The sequence below is a fragment of the Labeo rohita genome, chromosome 4, assembly GCF_022985175.1.
Source record: "Labeo rohita strain BAU-BD-2019 chromosome 4, IGBB_LRoh.1.0, whole genome shotgun sequence".
Lineage (NCBI taxonomy): Eukaryota > Metazoa > Chordata > Actinopteri > Cypriniformes > Cyprinidae > Labeo > Labeo rohita.
Window position 1 is genome coordinate 45,282,710 of NC_066872.1, and position 22,603 is coordinate 45,305,312.

Below are 22,603 nucleotides of genomic sequence, written 5' to 3' on the forward strand. Positions count from 1 at the left end.
CACTCCAGTCCATCAGTTAACATCTTGAAAAGACAAAAGCTGAAACAAATCCATCATTAAAACATTTGTAACTAAAATACGAGACCATAATAAGTTTTATTTTGTTTAATGTCATCTGGGTTGCATATTTTTCTGCCTTGTGTACTTTTGTTCATGGTTTATTAGGATGTGGACGTCACACAGCCTGTTCGTGTTGACTTCTGTGTAATTTGGCGATGAATTTATGCCAAAATACCAATGCATACTCAGTAAGATTGATAGAAGAAATGCTTTCTTTCTTTTCTTTTTAATTATTCTAGATATATAAGTCAATATTGCCCCTACGAGTTTTCGCTTATGTTTATATTAAGGGATATAGTAAAAGAAATAGATGGAAATTGGCCAGAAATGTACACCCCCTCAGGCCGTCCAAGATGTAGATGAGTTTGGTTCTTCTTTAGATTTGTAGAAATGTAGCATTTCATCACTTGCTCACCAATGGATCCTTTGAAGTGAATGGGTGCCGTCAGTCTAAACAGCTGATAAAACATAATAATAATCCACAAGTAATCCACACCACTCCAGTCCATCAGTTAACATCTTGAAAAGACAAAAGCTGAAACAAATCCATCATTAAAACATTTGTAACTAAAATACGAGACCATAATAAGTTGTATTGGGTTTAATGTCATCTGGGTTGCACATTTTTCTGCCTTGAGTACTTTTGTTCATGGTTTATTAGGATGTGTAATTTGACGATGAATTTGTGCCAAAATACCAATGCATACTCGGTTAGATTGATAGAAGAAATGCTCACCAATGGATCCTCTGTAGTGAATGGGTGCCATCAGTCTAAACAGCTGATAAAAACATAATAATAATCCACAAGTAATCCAAACCACTCCAGTCCATCAGTTAACATCTTATGAAGCCAAAAGCGTGTTTGTGAGAAACAAATCCATCATTAAGATGTTTTTAATGTCAAACCTTTACTTCTGGACAAAATACGAGTCTATGATCTATAGTAATGCTTCCTTCAGTGGACAAAGCTGTTTTTTGCTTGTAAACTGTGCTTAATCTGTGCAGATTTCTCTCCTGATTCAGACCAGACCACTTTTTGACTGGAGGAAATGTTTATGTGATACGTGTTTACATGGAGCAAAACCAGCAGAAGTTCATCCACCTAGAACAGAAGTTGATTTTCAAAACAGTGATTTCAGTAAAGTTTTTATTGAATAATTCATGCAGGTGCTCGAACATAAAATATGAGCTTCACCTTCCTGCTTTTTTGCCCTCTGGCACACTTGCATTATTGTAACGTAACTTGTTTTTGCTCGATTTCCTGCGTCAAAATGATCGTCGGTCGAAATGGACAGCATGTCACTGATGCTGTCCTTTAACACAGCTGTGTGTGTGTGTGCGTGTGTGTGTGTTTCGACAGCGTTTTAAACTCTCAGTTTGACTTAGTTTTTCTGGATCAGTGGAAAACAGCAGATTTCTGAGCACATGCAGTGAAATATGCAAAGCAACAGCCGCCTCGTGGTTTTAATATTTGAACCGCTTCGAGGGGTTTTTCAATCACGACACACACTCACTTCTTTCCAAAAGTCCCAATTATTCAGAATCTGGCATCACATGGACGCGCTTGACGGCCTGCAGATTGTTTTTTGGCTGAATGAAGATCCAAAGTTTGGAGGAGGATTTTGGCGTAAATCATTGTGAAAGGTTTTACCCTTCCTTTCATTATCCAACTTACTTTTAACAACAAGAAGAATCAAAGCTGTGTGTAAATGTGTGTGTGTTTGGCTTGGAGTTTAATTTGATTTCCTCTGCTTTTTCTGACTCGTTTCCTTTAGTTGCTTTTCGTAAGAGCGACACGGCGGATGAACGCCTCAGCGTGATCAACCAGGTACCACATACACGTTTACAATGAGAAGCAAATTACGGCAGACAGGGAGAAAATGAAGCAATTTATTTATCATTACAACCATTGTACTGAATTATGCAAAACTATTAGCTCATGTTCCTGCGGTTTCTGAGCTCTGAAACCACCGTGTACTACATTAATGAGATTTTGAGCTCAAAAAGACAAACATGGACTCATAAATACTTGCGAGAGAAGGAAAGACATGCGTTGGTGGAGAAGAGAGAGACAGTAGATTAATTTACTTTACAAAACAGAGTTCAGACTCTAATTTCTGATTTGATTAGTCGCATTTGAAGTTGTCGTGAAATTATAAACTGTCACGCACGTTCCGTATAGCCAAACGTGAACAATCTATAGTTAGACTAATGAATTACATTGCTTCGTTCAGATTTATTCTGATTGTTATTAATATTTATTGAACATTATAGTGTCTTTTATGAGTGTTGCTGCTGTTAAGCCTCTCGAGGCCATTCATTACAGTGATTTCACCAAGGTCACTGGGTTAAGATCACTTACCCGCCGTAATAGACACATGGCCTCAAGTGGCTTATTGTGTTAGTTTGAAGTGAAATTGGTGCTGTGTGTGTGATGTATTGTGGGTAAGCTGTGTGCCATTGTAAATGTTTTGTTTGGACATGTTTAAAAAATGTTTCCAAAACATATATAAAAAAATAAAATATAAAACATTTTAAGAAAAAAAAAAAAAAAAAAACTTTTTACAGTTTGTAAAGGAATATTTTTTTGTATTATTTATAGATTAATTACATATATTTTGCTTAGCCTATGAATAAATATTTTTAATCTTTCCAAACTTTTCATATTTTTAAAAATATTAAAATATTTCATATCCATTTAAAAAACAAAAACAAAAAACAAAAGCAGTAATATATAAAATACATTTAAAATATAACAATAAAAAACAACATTTTAAAACACAAAAAAATTACAAAACATTCTTCAGTTTGTAAAGAATTTTTTTGTATTATTTATAGATTAATTACAGATATTTTGCTTAGCATGTAAATAAATATCCTTCCCTTTTAACATTTGCATATTTTTAAAATATTAAAATATTTCATATTCATTTAAAAAAACAAAAGCATTAAGTAATATATAAAAATACATTTAAAATATAACAATAAAAAATTACATTTTAAAACAAAAAAATTACAAAACTTTCTTCAGTTATTTTTTCATTTTACGTTTGCTTTTATTTTTTATTATTTTAATATTTTATATTATTTATATATTAATTACAGATGTTTTGCTTATGCTGTTTGATATAGGCTATGAAGGAGTATTTTTATTCCCTCCATTTTAACATTTTCATATTTTTAAATATTACAATATTCCACATTCAAAAGCTGTAAATAATATAGAAAAATACATTAAAAATAAAATATGAAACATATAAAAACTTATTTCAGTTTGTAAAGGAATATTTTTTACAATGACTTTTTGAAATTACTTTTGAAATTATTTTTTCATTTTACAATATAAGATCTTGTTAAAAACAAACAAAAAAAAATTACTTTTTTAAATGACTTGTTTTTTCATTTTACTTAAAAAAGTGAATTATTATGAAATATTAATGAAGTAATATTTTTATTCCTTCCATTTGTCAAAATATTCCATATTCATTTAAAAAACAAAAAGCAAAAACAAAAGCAGTAAGTAATATTTCTTAGAAATATTACATTAAAATTAAACTTTTGTTGGAAATGGTTTTCAAAAATGTATGAAATGTATGAAAGACGTAAGTTTTTCATGAAACTGAATAATTTTTTTTTTGTTTCAATTTGTGAAGGAAAATTAATATTAAATATTTTTCTTGAATACCCCTGTTGTAATTAGTATTTCTTTCATTCAGGTTCATTTAAGTTTTCCAAAACCATATGACCATTTGTAAATCTAAACCAAAGATTAGATTTACAAAAAACTAGCTTTTAGATCAGATTGTTACAGTATTTTTCTTTTCATCCTTTTCTTGTGCATTGACTCAAATGTTTCTCGTAAACATAAGAAACCAACACGATACAGATAAAGAATAAAGATTGTGCAGAAAACTTTGCACAGCTAGACCTTATTTGTTATTGAGCACAATATCAGTGAAGCCTGGCAGACAGATGATGCTTCAGACAAACTTTTGATGTGTCTAATATCATGAGAAACAGACGTGTATCATCGCTGATGTTTGCGCAGTGATGCAAGTGAGTTTGTGTGGATGCATGTGAATGTGTGCAGAGGGAAAGTGTTTTTATAATATTCGGCGGGCGTCCTGTCTGACGTAGCGGCATGAATTGGAGATTTCATTTCGTTTCATCAGACGCACTCAAAGGCTGCTGAGGGCCCACGGACGGACGGCTTGGTTGTAAATAACAGAGGCCGTATTCAGATCAGAGGTTCGTGTGACGCGACCCCGTGCGCTCTGGGGTTTCCTTGCAAAGAAGGGAAGTGAAGAAACGTGTAGAAAAGGAAAGAAAGAAAGGGAGATGGAGGGATGCAGATGCATGTGTATTATTCATGAACAGGAAATGAGAGGAGGAAGGAGAGACGTGTTTCTGCAGGTGTTGAGAGCGTCTTTGTCCCGGACTGCCTCTATTAATATTTCATATTGAAGCGATTGTCTTCATGTGCCGTGTGTGTGTGTGTGTGTGTGTGTGTGTGTGTATGTGAGGGATTTTTCTCTCTTGGTAGGATCACAGATGGATTTTCCAGCTGGACTGATGACTTTATTACAGATGTTTCATTTAGAGCTTCCTTCTGCGATCCTTTCGTTGAGGTTAGGGAATATCGGGGCTCATAATGAGTCGTTTAACTATTTGTGGTTTAACCTTTACAGCTGGAGTATAATTAGCTAACTAAGTCAGGTGCTTTGTGTTCACATGATGTTGGCTAAACACTGACATCTGTGTGCAATATGTAGGGTTTGTTGTATCTGGGCACCAGCTTTTAACCCTGTAAAGCCTGTATCATATCTGATATGTCAATTTTTAAGGCCTCTAAATGATAAACATGATCAACCTTGCTGTAAAACCTGTCGCACACAATCTACTCCATGCCTTCTGTCATCTGATTGTTTATAGTTTTTAATCAAAGTCAAGGGTCTTTTAGTGTAATTGTACAAGTGTCCACCTTCAGCTGGTGCTTCACATGTCTTTTATGCTGTCAAATCTGATTTTTACAAAGTAAACGTGAGAATAACCGTAGTCATATTTCCAGATGAACACTTACTGGACTGGAACAGCTTGGCTTCTCCAAGAAAAATCAGTCTCGGATCTGATCATCAGGATCTTTCGAGGAACGTCTGTTTCCAGAAGCTCGACTTTCACTGTTCCTCAGTGGAGGAATGATCTTCCCAAGCCTCCAAAACATCTTTCAAGGAACGTTTATTTGTTCATCTCTCAATCATCATTGGATTGCAGTGCATCGTATGTGACCCTGGACCACAAAAGCAATCATAAGGGTCAATTTTTCGAAATTGAGATTTATACATCATCTGAAAGCTAAGCTTTCCATTGATGTATGGTTTGTTAGGATCGGACATTTGGCTGAGATACAACTGTTTGAAAATCTGGAATCTGAGGGTGCAAAAAAATCAAAATATTGAGAAAATCGCCTTTGAAGTTGTCTAAATGAAGTTCTTAGCCATGCATATTACTAATCAAAAATTAAGTTTGATATATTTACTGTAGGACATGTACAAAATACCTTCATGGAACATGATCTTTATTTAATATCCTAATGACTTTTGGCGTAAAAGAAAAATCGCTCATTTTGACCAATACAATGTATTTTGGCTATTGGTACAAATATATCTGTGCTACTTAAGACTGGTTTTGTGATCCAGGGTCACATTTATTGATTGAAAGCTCTTCTGTCCCCATGTTGAGGGAAATCAGGAGTAAGATGTGAAATGTGAACATTCATTAATTAATCTTAAAAAAAACAGATTCAGTATTTTTCAAAATGAAAAAAGTGAAATGCAACTCAGAATATGACGCAAACCTGCAATAATTAAATGTTAAATAATACATATATCCTTTTTTGTATTTTATCCCATTTTATTAACCAGCGTCTTTGCCTCTGACCTTAAATGATCCAATTCAACCATAGTAATATGGTTAACTAACTTTTTTTTATTGCTTTCTACTGTACAGACTTCTCCTTCAGCCTGAGGCTTTTGCTGTAAAAGGGCTTTTACATTTGACAAAAATAGAACTTTTTGTATTAAAAACAAACAAGCAAGCCTCGCCCAGATTTAAAAAGTAATGCAAAAGTAACACAACGCATTACTTTCCATAAAAAGTAACTAAGTAAAGTAATTAGTTACTTTTTTAGGAAGTAACACAATATTGTAATTCATTACTTTTAAAGGTAACTTTACCCAACACTGATTATGTTTGTTAGTATTTAAAAGCTGCTTGTGATGGGCTTTGGTTCATCATGTGACTTTCTCATCGCCACCTGCTTTTGGTGATTATCAAGCGTATTACAAAGATACAAAATGGATTTCAGTACTTCAATATGTTGGTTAACATGACATCAGTTCATAAAATTACGGTATTTAAATGTAAATTTAAATTAAAGGGGTCATCGGATGCAAAGTTCACTTTTACATGTTGTTTGAACATTAGGTTTTTAATTAATCTGTAAAAATAATATCCCCTTTTTCAAATCGAGCCACAGAGGCCGCTCCCACCATAGTTGATTGACACGAGCATCTTACCTCAGACCCGCCCTAAATCAGCTGTAACAGTCCGACCTCCGTTGTTTCGATGCCGGAGCAGGGATGTAAGTTAGACAAGAATATCTCCGATTGAGCGATTGAGGTGTTGTGTTACTGGATGTAATAATGAACATAGTGGTCGTCATTTACTCCCGACATCTGAGCCGCTGAAGATGCAGTGGATTACGTTTGTTTGTGAAGGGGATGCGCCTCCCGATCTGCACATATCCGTCTATGTTCACGCAAATCATTCGTGATCCAACTTCACTTACAGCAGAAGTGAGTATAAGGGTTTTTTTATGAATCTTTGTGACCGCCTTTCCTAATAATGTGCTAGTTAGGAAGTAAACAGGCTCGTCACTTCACAGAGAGAAGAGAGGGGTGGGGCAAGCAGCGCTCATTAACATTTAAAGCAACCTCGACCAGAACAGGACGATTTTTGCGGAGCTGATTTTGGCAACGTAAAAAGAGTGTTGTTTTACACTACCATTAAGAATTTTTAACCAAAGTATATTATAGACTTTTCATTAAGAATCATATCTACTTGAGGAAAATGGGCATCCGATGACCCCTTTAAAACCGTAAAACCTAAAACGTTGCTACCATATTTTTACAGTAAAATTCCGGCACCCACAGCTGTTTTTTTTTACCGTACATTTTACTTTTTTTTTTTTTTTTACAGTGAGGGTTAAGATCAGCCATGTGTTTACAAAAAACACATTAAACTATCCAAACTGTTGGAAGACGTCAGTAACTCTCTAATTTCCAAGTGTTGTGTGTTGAGATTAGTTTTATGGTTTGTGTGTGGATTTGTGACTGTGTACACGGACCGCTGGCAGGTGTCTGAGTTTCTCTTGTGGTCGTGTGTTGCTGTTGGCCTGTTTTCAGACAGAAGAATTGATTTATTTGTACCAGAGTAAGCTGATTGTCAGTACGTGGGAAAGAAACGCATTACACCACACAATCTTCTTAGTGACGTACCGTCAGAAAGGAACAGGCTACACGGCACGGTGACGGCGTTGGTTTGAAACGATGTTTTCCGGATGGTCTCGCGCATTACCCCGTCGCATTACCTCAGCTTCGCTTTACTATAGTGTGTCGAGGGAAACTTCATTGAGTGAAAGGTGCTGGAGTTTAATTTCACGCACCAGACAGAATATATTCTGTTTCCTTTCATACTTTCATCCTCGCTCCGAGTGACAGACAGATGGTGGCTTTCTCTCTCTTTCTCTCAGCATCTTTCTTTTTCTTTCTCGTCCCTGGAATGACCTTGTATTAATGAGTGTGTGATCACGAGTCAGTTGGGCTTTCAGCTCGCGGCAAATACACAAACAATCCCTCCCTCCACACACACACACACACACATATGCATTCAGTCTGTCGCTCTCACAGATACCATTAGCACGGCTCTGTGGTGGAAATAGAAAGCTAGAGATAAAGTGAGAGAGACAGGAGGATAAAAAGAAAAACAAAGAGGCCAAACAGGTGGAATTAGGAAGAGAAACAACAAACTATTCCTCAGACTACAGGTATGTAACTTTAAACCTCCGTCTTGAAGCTCAGAGCCGCCGTAATGCTGAATTCATGACTTCTGCGCTCGTTTAAAGCCAAACAAGGACTCAGAAAGAGATTTTAGTGTTTTCTTGGAGAAAGCTCGAGCAAATGTCTCCTCAGATCCCGCGTGTCTCTCTCGCGCTCGCTCTCTCGTTATTTCTGAAGCGCGCCGGGAGGATGAAAGGCTGAGATAACCGCTGTTTCTGAGGCCTTTGTGCGCTCGGCGTCGGTGCGGCGACGGCGATGGGCGTCTTAAGCGTGTCACTCTGCTGTCGGGGTTTGAAGCGTGAGAAATCTCTTCCTGTGGCAGCACTTCTGAGGTCAGCGGGTGTTTGCGACCTCTGAGTTTCTGGTTGGCAAAATGATAAATAATGCAAGGTAAAGTTTTTCAAAGTGGTTGGAGAGGAAGACTGACGGTTATGGGTATATCCAGATGACACTATACGTCAAAACCAAAATTATAGTTTGCATTAAGACAATAAATGCCTGTTTTCATATTTTATAGTATTACATTAAGCATATCATTATTTAATTGTATCATTATTTTATATCAAATATTTAATTGTTGATTTTTATTAATTCGTAATTACTGTAATTTTTGTATATAAATTACAGTACAAATACTGTATATTTAAATGTATTATTTTTTAAATATATTTTTAAATATTAAATGATATATCTTGTTTAATAGTGTAATATTTTTACATTATATAATTTTTTAATTAATTACATTTTTACATTTATTTTTACATTTATTTTTACTTTAATTACTAAAATAATGTATTTATTTGATGATTTTAATTTTTTTTTATTGAAATATTTAATATTTTAGTAGACACAATATAATACACATTTAAAAAAACAATCTAAAATTGTATATAACATTATTCTTAATACATGCTATATAATATACCTTAATTTGCATTACAGTAATCACAGATTATCTGAAAATGTTTACTTGTCATTAAAATAATTTTATAATGCAAAAAAAATTATAAGAAGGTTCTGAATTATTCTGAAAAGTTTATAGATATTCTGAATGTTGATTTTTATCCGATTGTAATTACTGTAATATTTTCTTTTGTATTGCGGTAATGCATATATGATTTGTTATATAAATTTTTGTCATATAAATTTTGTTTAATATTTGTATTAATTTGTTATTGTTATTAATATATTTTAATATTTTAATGTTTATGTAATATATATACATATATATATAACAACATTAAATATTAAATAATATGAATATATTAATATATAATATATTAAATATTAATAATAAACAAAATTTATATATACTGTATATATATATTTGTGCATCAAAATAATGATAATTTGGGAATATCTGAAAATAATGTCCTACTGCAAAACATAATTGATTCCAAAATGTTCTATTATTGTGGAATATAATTTTTTTTTTTTTTTGAATTGATTTAAGAGTGAAATCTGACATGTTTCGTGAGATTCACCCGTCGATGTTTCTCATGTTTTTCTTTACGTCTCGGATGGGATGATGTAAATGACATTGTTATGCAGGAAAGCATGCATTTCCTGTAGAAACTTCAAAGCGTTTCCTTAGAAAAGCATTTAAACGGGTTTGCCGTGGTCCACCTTTTATCTGTCCGGCCCACATCTGTGTGGGAACATCCCCTCTGGGACGACAGGAGAGAGAGAGAGAGAGATCAAGCCAAAGCAGCAAAACGGAGAGTGTTTTACCTTCCTCCTTATCAACATACATCTCATGCTCCTCCTCTCCTCACAGTGACAGGTGAAACCACTCTCCAAATCTCAGTGGATTACGTCTGCTGTTTTCTCTTGCCTTCTTTTGAGAACACCTCGTGCGTGTAGGTGTATCGTCTATGTTCAGACTTCCACGTATAGGGCGTGCGTGCGTGTGTGTGTGTGTTTTAGAGAGGCCGTTTTTTCCCAGGGTGGTGTGTGAAGTGGGTCGTTCCTGACTGGAATGAGAATAAGCGGGGTGCCGTGCGACCCTGTGAGCTCTGAGCATCGGGCCTCAACGCCGCTGCTGTTGCCATAGTTATCGGTTAACCTATCAGAACGAGTCCTGCTCAATTGAACAGCCACCAGCCGACCGTCTCTCGCTGTCCTTCTCTCGCTTCCAGGCCAAGTTGTGACTCAATTATAAGGAAGCTGTGAGCCAATATTATTTTATTTTGTAACAAATTGCACATTCCCTTGGTTTCTTTATGTTCAGCACATAGAGGGGCACTAATGAAAACATAAAAGTGCTTTATTACCTTTGAGGCGTCCATGAAGAACCTTTAACATCCACCGAATCTTTCTATTCCACTAAAGATTCTTTATAGTGGAAAAAGGTTCTGGTTACTTCCTTACTGTGTAACTGTGACTTTAAATCTCACAGTGTGAGTTTTTAGCTCACAATTTTAACTTTTTTAAGTTTATTTCTTACTATTACAATTTTTTTCTCAAAATTGCATTTTATATCTCACAATTACATTTTTTTTTTATGTCTCACAATTATATCTTTTTACTTAAAATTGCAAGTTTTTGTCTTGTCAGACTTTTTTTCTGAGAATATTAATTTTATATCTCACAATTGAGACTTCTTTTCTCAGAATTGCAGTTTATATTTCACTATTATGTCTTTTTTCTTAAAATTGCAAGTTTATGTCTCACAATTCTGACTTTTTTTTCTCAAAATTGCAGTTTATATCTCACTATTATGTCTTTTTTCATAAAATTGCAAGTTTATTTCTCACAATTGTATATTTTTTTCTCAGAATTGCAAGTTTTTGTCTTACAATTCAGACTTTTTTTTCAGAATATTAAGTTTAGATCTCACAATTATGTCGTTTTTTCCTCAAAATTGCAGTTTATATCTCACTATCATGTCCTTTTTCTTAAAATCAGAGCTGCACATTTATATCACAGTTTGGTCTTTTTTTCACTGAATAGTAAATATGTATGTCGCAGTTTGGGCTCTTTTTCTCAGAAATATGTTGCAGTTGCAAGTTATAGATGTGTAATTGTGGTTTTTTTTTTTTTTAAAGTCTTAATTGTGAGATATAAAATTACAATTTTGAGGGGAAAAAGTCAGAATTGTGAGATAAAAAGTCATGTTTCCCTGTTTTTTATGCTGTGGCGGAAACAAGCTTGCATACTTTAGATTATTAAAATGTTCTTCGCACTAAGAAACAGTGATTCTTTTAATCTGATCACTCAAAGGTTCTCTGGGGAACCAGAAATGGTTCTTCCGTGGCATCGCTATGAAAACTCCCTTTTGGAACCTTTATTTTGAGAGTGTGAGATCAGCTGATGTCGTCAGTGGAGATTAATCTCCCGTGGGTCTGGTCGACTATGTGGGAACTGGTGGTTATATACACATTCGCACACAAAAGCATGCTGGGTAGAGGTGCGGGGGGGGGTTGGGTTTGTTGTATTTCTCTGTCTGTTCTGTTCGATTCCCTCTTTTCATTCATGCAGCTTGAGGCCGCTTTCTCATACATTGGGTCGCTAAGGTGCAGGAGGCCGACAGAGAATAACAGCCCTGCTTGTGTAAGGAACACACACACACACACGCACAGAGTTGAGATTCTCAGAAGGATGTTCCATGGAAACACACTCAGTCGCTGATCCCTTTCCACCGGATTGGTCAGTGGGGAATATATGGACCTCTGTCTGAATTGCCACACAATTCCATTGACTCGATTGACCGAATGATGATGTAACTGACTGTGTTACAAAACAAACGTGGTGGTCTGTGGTTACACAAGTTTTATTCTTAGTTTTGGAAGATACACTGCTGAAGTTTGAAATCAGTTTAATGTTTCTGAAAGAGCTCACCATAGCTGATTTATGTAATCCAAAATACAGTAAAAATTGTGAAAAATTTTTAGAATTTAAAATATATATTTTCTGTGGGAATATATTGTAAACTCTAATTTATTGTTGCGATCAAATCTGAATTCAGCATCAGTCTTCGGTGTCACGTGATCCTTCAGAAATCATTCTAATATGCTGATTTTCTGCTCAAGAAACATTTCTCATTATTATCAACGTTGAAAACAGTTGTGCTGGCCAATATTTTTGTGGAAATTGGGATAATTGTACTTCTGAATTCTGAATAGAAAGAACAGAAATAAAAATATTTTATAATATAAATGTCAAAAAATGTATTTACTGTCACTTTTGATCAGTTTATTGTGTCTTTGATGAATGTATTAATACATTAATTGTTTTATTAATTTTTATTTCACATTTTCTATTTGAATATATTTTAAAAAGTCATTTATATATTTTAAATTGAATTTATGGAAACCTAAAATAAATAGAAAGTTAAAAAAAACATGGAAATGGAAATCTTTTGTAACATTACAAATGTCATATATATATATATGTGTGTGTGTGTGTGTGTGTGTGTGTGTACTTGTTTTTGCTACATTGTAGGGACCAAATGTCCCCACAAGGATAGTAAAACCTGAAATTTTTGACAATGTTAAAAAATTATTAAAAATAGTAAATGGTGTTTATCTGAAAGTGTAACGATGCAAACGTGTTTTCTGTGAGGGCTAGGTTTAGGGTTAGGGGATAGACAATATTGTTTGGTCAGTATAAAATCTATAGAAGTCTATGGAAAGTCCCCACAATTCACAAAAACAAACGTGTGTGTGTGTGTGTGAGTATACACACTGCCGCTCAAACGTTTGGGATCAGTAAGACTTGTAATGTTTTTTAAAGATGTCTCTTATGCTCATCAAGGCTGCATTTATTTGATCAAAAATACAGGAAAAAACAGTAATGTTGCAAAATGTTATTACAATATAAAATAATGTTTTTTTTAAATGTTAATATACTTTAAAATATAATTTATTCCTGTGATGCAAAGCTGAATTTTCATCAGCTGTTACTCCAGTCTTACTGTAAGTGTCACATTTTTAAAAATGTGCATTGATTTGCATTGTTAGAAAAGATCTATATTTTGAATAAATGCTGCTCTCTTTTAACTTATCAAAAAATCCTGAGAAATTAATCACAGGTTCCAAAAAAATATTTGGCAGCAGAACTGTTTCTAACACTGATAATTCTAATAATAAATCAGCATATTAGAATGATTTCTGAAGAATCATGTGACACTTAAGACTGCAGGAACAGTCGATGAAAATTCAGCTTTGCATCACAGGAATAAGTTATATTTTGGAGAATATTAAAATAAAAACCATTATTTCATATTGTAATAACATTTTTTTCTATATTTTAATGAAATAAATGCATATATATATATATATATATATATATATTTCTGACCCCAAACTTTTGAATGGTGGTGTAACACGGTTTCCACCAAAACATTAAGCAGCAAAAACTGTTTTCAACACTGAACACTGATAATAATAGATTTCATAGTTATAGTTATGGCTCTTGGTGTGAATGGGTCTTTATCTCGGTAGTAGAACGCAATCATCCTCAAGCTCATTGAGGTGTAGATGTGGGTTACTGAAGTTTTCTGTTTGTCTGAGTTGATTGGGATCTTTCATATTGATAGATCTGAGCTCAGGTCCAGCAGAACTAATACTGATACAGACCGTGGGTCATTCAGATCTGACTGTCCATTTGTGTCATATTGAAAGTCATTGTGTTTTCACAGCATATAAACGGCAGGTTCACGCTGCCAGCCTCCGATTGGTTGTTTTCTCCCCCGAGAGCGACTGAATGACCGCTTTTGCTTGAAAATAATGATCGGTTAATCCGTGAAACTGCTTTTCCCAGCATGCACCCCTGCATTGGCTCACCCCGCTGTAAAGCACAGAGTGTCTCACAGGTGATTATTGATCTCCTGCACATGATCAGATGCGGCTTGAGCTGCCAGAGCTTTCGTCTCACCTGGATCGCCCCGTCTCTCTCTCTCTCTCGCTCTCTGTCTGTCTTTCTGTTTGTCTGCGACTCCTTCCCGCTCCCTGCGGGAGTGCTGGGTTGTTTGTGTTTGTCTAATGAAGTGAGATGATTGTCTCTCAGTATGAAGTCACCCGAGACTGAAAGAAAAGAAGCAGTGAAGTAAGTGGAGTGATTGACAGATTGAGTGACTCAATGGCTGTTAATGAACACACATTAGTTCTGTTAAAAACAGATACCAGGAGGAAATTAGCTAAAAGTGAAAGGCTAGAAACATCAGGAAATCAGTCAAATATGCATGTTTTTATGTTAAAATGCTTTCTCAAATCACATAATGTACAATCTATGACATACTGGTGTATGACTGGGGTTATTATAGATGATTAAAACCATAAAAAACCCTAGTCACTAACTTAAGTAAAATATTTTAAAAAAATCTCGTTTTCATATAGTTTAAGTTAGTACAACATATATGTGAACCTGGACCACAAAACCAGTCATACTGGTCCTTTTTTTGAAATTGAGATTTATACATCATCTGAAGTCTGAATAAATAGTGTCTCCATTGATTTATGGTTTGTTAGAATAGGAGAATATTGGGCTGAGATGCAACTATCTGAGGGTGCAAAAAAATCTAAATATTGAGAAAATCGCATTTAAAGCTGTCCAAATGAAGTTCTTAGCAATGCATATTACGTTTTGATATATTTACGGTAGGAAATTTACAAAATATCTTAATGGAACATGATCTTTACTTAATATCCTAATGATTTTTGGCATAAATTAATAATCGATCATTTTTACCTATACAGTGTATTTTTGGCTATTACTACAAATATGCCCATGATACTTAAGACTGGTTTTGTAGTCCATGATCACATATAGTACTAAAATAACTACACTGTTAAACATGAGTTTTTAAAAATGTGTAAATAAAATGAAGGTCATTGCAGTTTGTTTTACAAGAAAAAAACGATTTCAGTTTTTCTACCTCAAAATTTCATGTTTAATTCTGTTATTAGCAGTATCTTTGTAATTAATTAGTGAAATTTACTAGCAATTTGTGAGCGAAAATATTTCAGAATATGTCCTACCAATATTTTCAATATAAAACTGAAATAAAAATGAATAAAACATATATGGACATATTTTAAAATAAACAGAAACTAATTAAAATGTCAAACCTTTAAAATCAGAATGAAAACAGAAGATCCTAAAAACAAATTCAAAATATTAATAAAAACTAAAGTAATATAGAGCTGCAAAACGACTAGTGGCGATTAATCGATTTGAAATGAAAGTTTGTTTGCATACTGTATGTGTGTGTACTGAGTATTTTATGTATATATAAATACACACACATACAGTGGGTACGGAAAGTATTCAGACCCCCTTAAATTTTTCACACTTTGTTATATTGCAGCCATTTGCTAAAATCATTTAAGTTCATTTTTTCCTCATGAATGTACACACAGCACCCCATATTGACAGAAAAACACAGAATTGTTGACATTTTTGCAGATTTTTTAAAAAAGAAAAACTGAAATATCACATGGTCCTAAGTATTCAGACCCTTTGCTGTGACACTCATATATTTAACTCAGGTGCTGTCCATTTCTTCTGATCATCCTTGAGATGGTTCTACACCTTCATTTGAGTCCAGCTGTGTTTGATTATACTGACTGGACTTGATTAGGAAAGCCACACACCTGTCTATATAAGACCTTACAGCTCACAGTGCATGTCAGAGCAAATGAGAATCATGAGGTCAAAGGAACTGCCTGAAGAGCTCAGAGACAGAATTGTGGCAAGGCACAGATCTGGCCAAGGTTACAAAAAATTTCTGCTGCACTTAAGGTTCCTAAGAGCACAGTGGCCTCCATAATCCTTAAATGGAAGACGTTTGGGACGACCAGAACCCTTCCTAGAGCTGGCCGTCCGGGCAAACTGAGCTATCGGGGGAGAAGAGCCTTGGTGAGAGAGGTAAAGAAGAACCCAAAGATCACTGTGGCTGAGCTCCAGAGATGCAGTCGGGAGATGGGAGAAAGTTGTAGAAAGTCAACCATCACTGCAGCCCTCCACCAGTCGGGGCCTTATGGCAGAGTGGCCCGACGGAAGCCTCTCCACATGGAGTTTGCTAAAAAACACCCGAAGGACTCCAAGATGGTGAGAAATAAGATTCTCTGGTTTGATGAAACCAAGATAGAGCTTTTTGGCCTTATTTCTAAGCGGTATGTGTGGAGAAAACCAGGCACTGCTCATCACCTGTCCAATACAGTCCCAACAGTGAAGCATGGTGGTGGCAGCATCATGCTGTGGGGGTGTTTTTCAGCTGCAGGGACAGGACGACTGGTTGCAATCGAGGGAAAGATGAACGCGGCCAAGTACGGGGATATCCTGGACGAAAACCTTCTCCAGACTGCTCAGGTCCACAGACTGGGCCAAAGGTTTACCTTCCAACAAGACAATGACCCTAAGCACACAGCTAAAATAACGAAGGAGTGGCTTCACAACAACTCCGTGACTGTTCTTGAATGGCCCAGCCAGAGCCCTGACTTAAACCCAATTGAGCATCTCTGGAGAGACCTAAAAATGGCTGTCCACCAACGTTTACCATCCAACCTGACAGAACTGGAGAGGATCTGCAAGGAGGAATGGCAGAGGATCCCCAAATCCAGGTGTGAAAAACTTGTTGCATCTTTCCCAAAAAGACTCATGGCTGTATTAGATCAAAAGGGTGCTTCTACTAAATATTGAGCAAAGGGTCTGAATACTTAGGACCATGTGATATTTCAGTTTTTCTTTTTTAAAAAATCTGCAAAAATGTCAACAATTCTGTGTTTTTCTGTCAATATGGGGTGCTGTGTGTACATTAATGAGGAAAAAAAATGAACTTAAATGAGTTTAGCAAATGGCTGCAATATAACAAAGAGTGAAACATTTAAGGGGGTCTGAATACTTTCCGTACCCACTGTATATGTATATATTTTTACAAATATTTGTATGTAAACACTTGTATATAAGTTATATTATATATAAATATTTAAAATATAAATCATAAATATATCATAAATATAAAACATATTTTAATATATAATATGTGTGTTTACAAATACATAATAAATATACACAGTATACACACTTAGTATGCAAACTTGAACTTTTATTTTAAATCAATTAATCGTGACTAATCATTTTGCAGCTCTAAAATAATATCTCAAAAACTAGTAATATAGTATCTGATACTAAGGTAGTGCTGGTGATGATGTATTTTTGTAAGCCAAGCTGGAAGAAACATTAATTGAATCAGTGGAGTGATTGTGGGCGGGACTATTTCTTTATCTGACCAATGGCAGACGAGGCAGTATTTGAGAAACCTCGTGCCACAGAAGAGCAGTTCAGCTTGACGTGTTACGTTTTATTGAAAACGTTATCTTTTTATATCATCTCTTTTATCGGGTCTTCTTGGTTTGTGGTAAATCACTTCTACAGATTCTGCAAATCCATTCCCAGAGGAGTGTTTCATTGCTCGGAGATTGATCTTTCGTAGCTCAGGAAACCTGTGCGTTTTACTTCAGTGATCGGATATACTTCTGAGGAAAGCAGGATGTTCAGTGAGAAATAAAAAAAGTAGAGCCTTTTTATCCACCAGTGATTGACTGGATTATAAAAAGGTGGGCGTTTCACATGTGGGCGGAGCTTAAACGAGGGATCCACGATGTCAGCCGAAATGGAAAGTCGTCACGGTTGAGCGATTTTGTATGTTTTGACAAAAGATTTGTATTAAATCATCCACAATAACAGCAGGAGCATTGATTAGGAAAGAAAACAGAGTCAATTCTGTTGCAATGTTGATGTTGTAGTAGAAATGGGAATTGTTTTGGACAGCCTCAGCACCCTTTGAGATATTGGCAGCTCTCGTTACACTCTACATCTCTGTCTATGAGAAACTATTGACAAGGATAAGAGATCTTTTAAAACAGATCAATTAAAAAGACTCAGAGCACTTTTATTTTGTTTTATAGTGTTTCGGCATCAGCTCAGAGACAAACAGCACTTACTAGTAATAACACACGGCCCGGATCGATACAGACAGGGCGTACCTGTTATCAGCTGGAGAGAGATGGAAAGTTTGTTGCAAACTGAATTATTAAAGATGATGTGATGTTGTTAATCAGAGCGATGGAGACGGAGAGGCCGTTTGAGGATCCTAACCAAAGCCCCCGAGACCAAGGGGAACCGCTATCGATCTATGGCGTGAGTCAATAACGCAGAGAGTGTTTTCATTTTCCCCGTGAAACGGTCCAGACCGTGTGTTAGCTGCGGAAAAACTTTCATTTGTTTAGATGAGATGTTGGATGTGTTTTTGCTGGTGTTCGAGAGCAACATTTCTTAGGTTTGTGTGCCAGATTTCCAGCGGCTGTTGGCTCAAACTGATGTTCGATGCTCAAAATCTGACGTCTGATTCACTGTTGTTGGTACGAGTTTTTTAACATTTGAATAATCTAAAAACCTTTTGTCCATTACACACTTAAAAAAAAAAAAAAAAAAAAAAAAAAAAAAAAAAAATTAATATATTATAAATACTAATTATAATATTATGGGTTTTTAAAATTAAAATAAACAGTACACATACAGCTTGTATTGTAGCACAGGGTTTTTGTTTTGTTTTTTGCTAGGGATTCTCTGGAAAAATCTACAGAGAAAACCCCCAGGAAAATAATGTATATAAAGATATATATTAAAATAAATAATGAAAAATTTGATTTAAAATTTTAAATAATGATTGAAAAAAAATGCCCATACCACTTGCATTCTAGTTCAGGGGGATTTGGCTAGGGAGTTTCTGAAAAAAAAAAGTAAAAATATATAATAAAAATATATTAATAAAAAAATAATTTAAAAATAACTGATGACATTTTTGATTAAATAAATACTAGAAAAGGTAATTAAAGAAATAAATAAAACATTTAATTACAGTAAATAAATAAAAAAATTACAAATAGCCCATACATCTTTAATTTTACTTTAGCCCAAGGAGTATTATTAATAAATAAAAATTTGAATAAAAAATAATTTAAAAATAGTTATATTTAAATATAGTTATATTCATAAATAAATAAATAAACATTGATTAAAATAAATTAAGACTAAAACACATTTTAAATAATTATACTAATAAATACTAAAAGTAGAAAATAGTATAATGTAATAGAATAATTGAAAAAAAAAAAAAAAAAAAAAAAATTATGTAAATAAAATATATATTTTTGATAGGGAGTCCATGGAAAAATAATTGTAAAAAATTATAAGAAGAAAATAACAATTTTGAATAAAAATTGTTTTAAAATTTTAAATATTTAATATTTATATGGTTATATTTGTGAATAAATAAATGCACGTAATAGAATAATTTTCCAAATACTATATTACATACATATAATGTTATTTTTTCACAGTATACACTGTATACTGTGAAAATTTAGATGAAAATTTAGCTGTGTTTTGATTCCAAAGTGATTGGTGCTTTTTTAAAAACAAAGGCTTTTTCTCAGTGGTGGCACTGAACAACCATTTTTGGTTCCCCAAAGAACCTTTCAGTGAACATTTCTCAAAAGAACCATTATTTTAGTGTGAAGAATATGCGACGGAGAAATTCCATGGATGCTGAAGGCTCCTAATGGAACCATTGATTCTAATAAAGATCCATATTTTGAAGAGTGTGTAGGTGGGTGAAACAATGTGTTTTCTGAAAGCTGCTGACAGTGTGTGTGTGTGTGTGTGTACATGAGATCATTATGTGTAGGGAATGTTGTCCGTATGGGGGGTGGACAGAGCATCTGTAGTCTCAGCGCTAATAGGCGGCCGTACGCTAATGGCCGACGCAGTGGGCCAGAATAAGCGTTTAATAGGGGTGTTCTGGCCCGGCTGACTCAACGCACACTCACTCGGGTGGGAGCGTAATGCACATCTAATCTTAAGAGCTTCTGTAGTGAACACAGATAATAATAGAGACGCTGCTCTAATGTTACGGCCCACATTTATTTTTTATTGTCTCTGTCTTTTCGCACAAACCTCTCCGAGGCCCTCGAGTCATTACGGATGACACCCAATTAAAGAGGCTGGGTACGTGAGATGAGGGTCCGGCCGATGCTCCGGGGAAATTATGGATTATACCCAATCAGTTTGTGTGTTGATTTAATGGGCTTTTATATCATCAATACCTGGAGCACGTAAACAGTTTATGATTGATGGTTTGAGGCTAAAGGAAGAGGTCGGCCAAGTTTCTGTCATCATTTACTCGCCCTTGTGTCTGCGGTGGACACGAAAAGATGTTGTTCACCACACAACAACAGTTCAAAGTGAGCGTCATGCTAGAAAAAACGATCATTAAATTATAAGAAGAAAAGTCCATGTGACTTGTATTCTTGTTCAGTGGTTTTTGTTAGGGAGAAAAAAGTGCAAAAATAAATAAATAAATAATAAAAATATATAAATAAATAAATAATCAAAAATTCTAATTCTAAAATTTTGAGAAAAACTGTAAAAAATAAATAAACAAATAAATACATTTTAATTAAAATAAAAAAGTATTCATTAAAAAATATTTAAATAAATTAGAAAAAATGTTCAATATTGTATTCTGGTTGTATTCTAAAGATGTATAAATTGTTAAACTAAATAATAAATTAAGATTTAACTAAATAAAATGTTAAAATAATTAATGAATAATTACATTTAAAACAAATATATACTAAATAAATATATATCAAATAAATACTAAAAATAGATTCACACAAATAAATAGAAAAAAAGATAAAAATATATAAATAAAATAGATTTTAATAAATGAATACAGCAGATAACACTACAGTACTGTAGTGAGTACAAAATAATGTCATATAATAAATACTAAAATTTTTTCCTCAATAATATGAATTTTTTATACGTGAATATGTATCGATGCCTTGTACATTTTTGGTTCAGGGTCCCTTGCATGAAGAGGATTATGTTTAGGAGTCCATTCATGGCATCTAACAGGTTGAAAAGTCCTCTGAAGTCATACGAGATTAAAGGACCAGAGCATTAGTGTATATTTTTAGCAAGTAATGACTTTTAATGAGCGTTCCTTTCACACGTAGAATGCAGAGCATGTATCATATAGACTACTTTAATGCAGAGCTTTCATTGTATTGTAAATACTCTCCATTTGAGCTCCACAGGAAAAAAAAAACACACACACACTAGGCACTACAGGGTGAGTAAATGATGACAAAATGTCCATTTTCAGGCGAAGCATCCCTTTAAAGTGGGTCTTCACATCACCGTGCATTTTAACTTCATTTTACAAAGTGTTGCGACGGATGGCGTCGCTAATCTGAGAGATTATAAGATCTCATCCTCTCATCGGGATTAAAGCGGAGCTGTGTTGGCTGATATCTTCACAAACAGACGGCGAGGAAGAGGAGGGCTTTTGGAAAGCTTAATCGGGGCCGCGTCCACCTACTAAACACGACTGTAGCCGTTCACAAACAAACGCAGGTCTGTAAATAAAGCTGGAGATGAATCGCCGCGGTCGGGAGTTCGGGTCAGCGCCGCCGCCCACCGTTACGCCCGCTCTCTCTCTCTGTTTTTACAGTTCTGAGTGCAGCCCAACTTAGAAGAACCTGCTGTGGGATAAGAACAGTGACCTCGGCTTCACCGTGTGCGTGTTAGCGCGCGCGTTCAAAGACGCTGCCCCACAGAGCGCCGTGTTCTTTAAAGAACCCACCCACTCCTTCTCTCCCTTTATGTCGCTGGCTTTCTTCTGCTTCACACTCTCCAAGTGCTGACCAAAAATAACGCAACTCCTCCGTTAATATATGGCTGACTGCGAGAGGCCACCATCCCAAACAACAGCGGGATGTTAAACTAGCGCGGAGAAACTCAGAAATCAAAAAGCAACAGTAGAAACCATCACTAATGCTTTACACTACAAATGTCATCGCAAAACCATCAACTGTTCACCTTTCAAGATGTTAACCATTACCTAATGGTTTCCAGTGTTGGGTAATTCATTGCTTCAACAGTGTAATTAGATTACTTTACTAATTACTCTAATTACTTATTGCTAATTACTTTGTAAACCCAATATCAACCTCAACCAATTGGACAATACTAGGATAGACATTGGTTAGGTCATCTGTAAAAAAAAATTAATAAATACATAAATAAATAAACTTAAAATAAATAAATAAAATAGTAATGCTAAAATAAATAATACATGAATTACTACTACTAATTATTAAAGATAGATTTCAACAATGGTTTTCAGTGTTGGATAAGTTACTCTAAAAAGCAATTCATTACTAACTATTAATTACTTCTTCAACAATGTAGTTAGGTTACTCTCTCTAAAAAGTATAGCATTACTTATTAATTCATTTGTAAACCAAATATCAGCCTCAACCAATTGAACAATACAAAGATAGACATTTCTTAGATCTTTGGAAATATTCAGAAAAAAATGTACTAAAAATGTAAAATAAATAAATAAATAA

The 22,603-nt window shown here is 34.6% G+C and overlaps 1 protein-coding gene across 1 annotated transcript in view; it reads left to right on the top strand.

The window, feature by feature from the left end:
- The first annotated feature begins 7,969 nt into the window (after positions 1 to 7,969).
- The window catches only part of ptn (pleiotrophin), a 35,415-nt gene continuing 20,781 nt past the window's right edge, over positions 7,970 to 22,603 (top strand). Inside the window, exon 1 of the mRNA XM_051108413.1 lies at positions 7,970 to 8,164. The gene's annotated coding sequence lies outside the window, so the exon portion shown is untranslated. The remainder of the gene's footprint in view (positions 8,165 to 22,603) is intronic.